Below are 6,041 nucleotides of genomic sequence, written 5' to 3' on the forward strand. Positions count from 1 at the left end.
ATTTTATGGTAGTAAAAAATTGACAATGGCACGAACCAGTAATGGGCTCTTAAGCCAGAGATTGACCATGTATGGAGGGCGAGCTCTTTCACTCGACCATCAGTAAAATCAACCAATCAGTCAAGCACATTTTAATACAAAATGCGTGAAATGCGTGAAATGGTATAAAAAAAGGTGATTAGTTATTTGAAGGAAAATGAGCTCGTGATTCGTGATTGAGAACCCCCCGTTACCACTTTGTAGAGCTACAGACGAAAGGGGCCCTGAACTGAAAATTTAGTTTAAAATGGCATGCGTAAAAAAGATACACTATTAAACTCTAATTTGGCTTTTTTTTTTTTACTTTCGTTAGCTTTTAATTGTAATTAAGTGTATACAAAGAAACGTTAGGTCCCGAGTCAGACGACTGAAATATTCACGGTAAGCCATGAAAAAATATTGCATTAAGCTTACTTCTCTTAAACATTGTTTCCAAAAATTGTCTCCGAGGAAAAAATTATTATAAGGGCAAAATGTTTATTGCGAAAGTTTTTCAGATTCCTCCATTTGCTTTTCGGACAGCCAAAAAAACATGGCGCATTAAGAATTCTGAGAATTCTTGTATTTCAGAATTTTTGTTTTAAATGAACCCAATTCAAGACTGTTTTCCTTACCGTCGTTTAACAAATTCCTCAACGTCTGTATCACGTTTTCCCTCTGTAGTATCAGGTTTTTCTCAGGCTTCACGTTTAACTATTGAAAGTCGAATTTGAGAAAAAAATTTGGTTCATCTTGTTTGAACACCTGGCGCGCGCTGCCAGCTCGCCTTTTGGCGGGAAAACTTGGAGGCCGTGATGAACGCCGGGAAACTCTCGTGAATATTTTTCGTCACGTGCGATTGGTCTTAACATGTCATGTGATGCAGCCAAAACTGAGGACAGGGGCGGATCCAGGGGGGGGTGGATTGGGTGGCTAGCCACCCCCCTTGATTTACCAGAAAAATGAAAATAAACACATTAAAATGGAAAACAAGAACTGGGTAAGTGTAAAAAGTGTCATGGGCTCTTGAAAGTGTTAATATTTCTAGTTAAAGTAAGTTTGAAATATTTGTTAATATCCATGCACCTTCCTTGGCCAGGCGGCCGTTCAAAGTTAAGGACGGCCACTTTTCCGAAAAAGGATATTTTCCACAGCCTGTTTTTAACGAACTTCTGTGCTAAGTTTAACAAAACACGTGTGTATAATTTTAAAAAATTACATTCCTTTTAGCTTTCAAGAGTTGTTTTAGCCTTACTGACATGACTTTTTTTTACCATTTACATCTTTTTAGCGAGTTTTCGTACCGTTTCTTCGCATCGAAGCGATTTCACAAGCAAAGCCGCTGTTATTAAACATTTACTCACCAAGTTGTCCCTAGGACACTTTGCCAAAGGCTAAAAATTTCCACGCATGTGGGTGAGCAAAACAACGCATATCTGTTCTTTCGTGTAAGTTCGTGGCTTGTTTACTTAAAATTCCAATCACTGTTCATAAGAACTAGAGTTTTACTCCGAAATATAATTCAAGGTAAGTTGAGGAAAAAATAGTTTTGCCAAATTATGAAGCAAAAACAGCGGTTTAATAAGTTAATTGAAAGCTGTTTAAAGCTGCCCAGAATCGCAGAAATTACGTCTAAGAGGCTTCAACTTTTCAAAATCTTCTGAGGGGGGCATGCCCCCAGACCCCCCTAGGGGGATGGAGCCCATGGCTGCATGAAATATGGGCCTCAGGCCCAAAATAATTTGGACTCCCACTTCAAAATCCTGCCTAAAAGCCTGATTCTCCCTCCCCCTCCCCCATAAAAAACTGGGACTAAAACCAACTTAGAAAGTAACCAAAACTATTGGTAAACAGCCACCCCCCTTTGAAAAATCCTGGATCCGCCCCTGGAGGAATATCCAATGATATATGCAACGGCATTCTAGTCTCCTAATAGGCTACTTTCTTTAGGGGATGGGATAAAAATACATAGTCAAATTCTCATGAACTTTCTTAATACAATTATAACAGAAGGGTTGAGAAGTCCTATCTTCGGTCCTTCAAATGTGAAAAAGTGTATTAAAAAATCCATAATATATAATTGCATCAGTTTTTGTGTTTTGCTGCAGCCGCAATGGCTGCAAGCAAAACACATTGAGAGCTGAAGTTTGTGCCGTAAGTGCCGTAAGTGCCGTAAGGTGTAAGTGCCGTAACAGAGGAGAAATCTGAACTACCGATGTCAATCAAATCCATGAACAAACAAAATCGAAACCAATGAACCGTAGCGCTGATCGCATTCGAAGTTACGGGCCAAAGTATTCGAACGCAAACCACGTTGGACACGTTGGAAAACAGAAAACCGATTTAAAAGTATATCGCATTGGGAAAGAAAACAAACTGTGGCGCGACCACTCCAGTTTTATGAGAAAATTATTCTGCAGTTTTCATCATTTACGAAAAGAGCGAAGACTTGGAACCTCGCCGAAGGTCATAAATATTTTCTCCAAAGGACCGGTTAGTGCACAGTTTGTAAACTTTCGCTTTGAAAATAAACTTACCCTCACCTTGTCTACACTGTCTACAGCATACTAGTACTGTATTAACTCTGAACTTCATATTTTAAAATAAAATGTATGAACGTGTAACTTGTCACGCAAAGACAGCTGGAAAGGAATATACCATGCTGGTAGGCTGCACCGCTAATTGTAGCTGTATTCGAGCTATATAAAAGACAGCTAGAAACGAATTAATACTAGTAACATCACAATGGGAAAGAAACTTATTCAGTGGTGCACACCGTCGAAAACAAAGAAATATTAAAGGAAGTTCTCATTCACCAGATTCACTGCATCAGATGCAACATTCGCCAGTTCGTGTTTAAATGCGTGGCGACCAGTTTGTTTACTAGTTATTAAAAAATAATACGGTCTTCATTTAATAAACAGTTCATCCTTAAATTTCAGCTTTTCTACGACTGACAGGTAGGTACTATAGTATAAGCCCCGCTAAAATAGCTGGAAAGGGAAAGTTTTTTGAAAAATGAATTTTTGACTGCCAGACGCGCTGGCGCCACATGTTTATTTTGTGAAGATTAATTAAACGCCGTGAAAAATAGAATTTGATGTCCAGCGAGCCACTGCATCTTCGGCTACGCAGTCCTCAGTGAATCCTCCAACTTCACAAATTTCTAAAACTTTAAGAAAACGAACTTTCGCAGAATCAAAAATTGGTCCTTATCGATCTTCCGATCTTGTTGTGAAGACACTGAAATTCGACGAGTGTTCATGCGTGAAGGGATGACTGACGAATGATAATAATTATTTGTAAACTTTCGCTTTCAAAATGAACTTTGCGTTACGTTCAACGCCGTCTTTCTGTTGTTGTACGCCGGTGCGCGTGCGATTATTTATAATTTCTGAATTTTGCATATTTAACTCAGGGTGACACAACAAGTTTGTTAAGAGTTAGTTGTTCCAGTGTTTAATTTGGGTGAAAGTGGTTAAAGAACCACTGTCTTGTCACTAATAAATATATCACATTGAGTTCTTATAAGGTCAATAGATTCTGTCTTTTTCGTTGTTGTTAAAACGCTACCATTGTGACAATGATTCCAAATACAACTAACCGTAACCAGTGAGATAACGCCACTAAAAGAATCACATTGAGTTCATTGAGATTTTTTTATAATGTTAAGAGTTACTGTTTTTTATCAAAGAGACAATCATGTCAGACATTACGTTAACTTACTAGTAATTAAATTATGTTTGCTGTCTTTGATTTCAACATAACATTGATCAGTAAAATTATCAGGATTGAATTAACACAAAGTGACTACAATATAGTGCAATTATTAACCTGCACACAAGTGACAGACAATAAAAGACGTTGGATTTCAATCTCGACTCACTTGTCTTTCATCAACATGTTCCCTAAGACTTTGCTCTAGCAGCAAAACACATGGACCCATTGGGGCCCTATTTTTTTGTGAGGTGGCGTACAACACGCTTAAATAACGCGTAGAAGATTCGCGTTACTTTCCTGACTTGTTTCTCGCGTAGTTTACATGCAAGGTAATCATGAAAGATTTTACAGTTATGTTTTCAACTAGGAGTATTTCGACTGCCCCACTTAACAGGGTTGTCCCTCCCTTTATTTCGCGCGGCATCATTTATACACCTTGCTGGAGAAAGGCACTGCAAGAGTTAGTTGGCTCTCACAGTACCCCTCTTCACCCATGTCTCGGTTGTCAGTCAAAGGGTGGATAACGCTATCCACCGGATAATTCGCTTTTAAGGGGATAGCGTAGTTTTCTCAGCACTTTAATATCCACCGGATAGCGATTTATCCGGTGGATAGCGTTATCCACCCTTTGAACAACTGGCCCCAGGAACTACAAGAGTAAATTGGCTCTCACAGTACCTCTCTCCACCCAGGCCCCGGTTGTTCGAAGGACACATGACGCTATCCACCGGATTATCCCTATCAAGTGTATAGCGTAGTATGGTGCGTCAACACTTATCCACTGGGAAGCGATTTATTTGAGCCCAGTTGTCCAACGGGTGGATAACGCTATCCACTGGATAAATCACTACCCAGTGGATAACTGCTGACAAAACATACTACGCTTTACACTGGAAATATAGATTACTTCATAGAAAGTGCGCCATACGGATTTATATTCACGAGTTGCAAAACTTTGGGAAAACGAACGAGTGAGCGTAGCGAACGAGTGAGTTTTCCAAAGTTTTGCAACGAGTGAATATAAATCCGTACAAAGCACTTTCTATGCTGTAATTTGTTTATTATATATATAACGAGAATTCAACCATTGAACACTTTACGCCGATTTTTACAGTTTAAACCTTTGACATATACAACAGCTGCAGTTAACGGCGCGAGAAAACAAAGCTGCAAATGCACATAGCTTTACAAGCGAATTCGCTATTTCAATAATATATTTGTAAAAAAGAAAAATTACTGGCGACAAACTCTTCTAGACAAAAACTTTATTTAAATAAACACAGTGCGTTACATTTACGCAGATTTACGCTAAAAACTTCGTATCGCATCGAGGAAACTTTGCCACAAGCGAATAAACTACTGGCGAATCAACTGGCGAATTGTGACAAATTGTGGCAACACAGCGAGTCGGTTAATTAAACAATAATTACCACGTAAATCCAGGTTAAAAATGCAGTTTACTTAACCAAGAAGATCCAAAAAGTGCCTGAATATTCTTAGAAAGTCCGCGGATGTGTTGTTAGTTCCGATGAAAGTCTTGCCTTCGCTTTCACTTATCGACACTTCGCCTGTTGTTCTGTCTTCACTTCGCCTTTGAAGAATGATTTATATCACTGCTGTATTCTTTAGGTTTTGCTTAGCGTGTTTCTGTTGGCTTGCATTTCCATTAAGTTCTTAAAAGGCAAACTTTTGTAAAGGAAGAAAACGTGTAGCCATGTTTTCAAAACATAAACTGCCGTCGGGAGCAAACTTACCGCTCGCTTTCTCAACCTCGTTGGAAACCATTTGAATTCTGGCGCTGTGATTGGTTGAATCGTACTACTCTAGACGCTGATTGGTTATATTTTTCACATGTGAAGAAAGCTATACGCGAAGCTGATTGGACGTATCGCTTTTTTCACATGTGAAATATAGCAAATATAGAATTTTATTATTCAACAGATGCGCGCGCTGCCCATATATGGTCAAAAATTAACGATATCTGTCATCCGTACATAACAGATATCCTGCGATATTCGTAGGTTGCGAAGATTCGTCCGAAATCTTGCAAAGCGCTGCATAATTACAGTTTTTCTATGTGCAAAATGTGTTTCATTGACAATTTGTTGAATAATAAAACAATTATCCTGCTCAATCTTGCGGAATATCGTCTGATTTTAGCCAACTCGGCCTACGGCCTCGTCGGCTAAGTATCAGGCGATATTCCGCGCGATTTCGCAGGATAATTGTTAACTATTTGCAAGGTTTATTGCTTAAAATTCTCGCTATATATATGATAAGGTGATTTATCCGGTGGATTGCGT

Source organism: Oculina patagonica, chromosome 14, assembly GCF_052425735.1.
Source record: "Oculina patagonica isolate OP01 chromosome 14, crgOcupat, whole genome shotgun sequence".
Lineage (NCBI taxonomy): Eukaryota > Metazoa > Cnidaria > Anthozoa > Scleractinia > Oculinidae > Oculina > Oculina patagonica.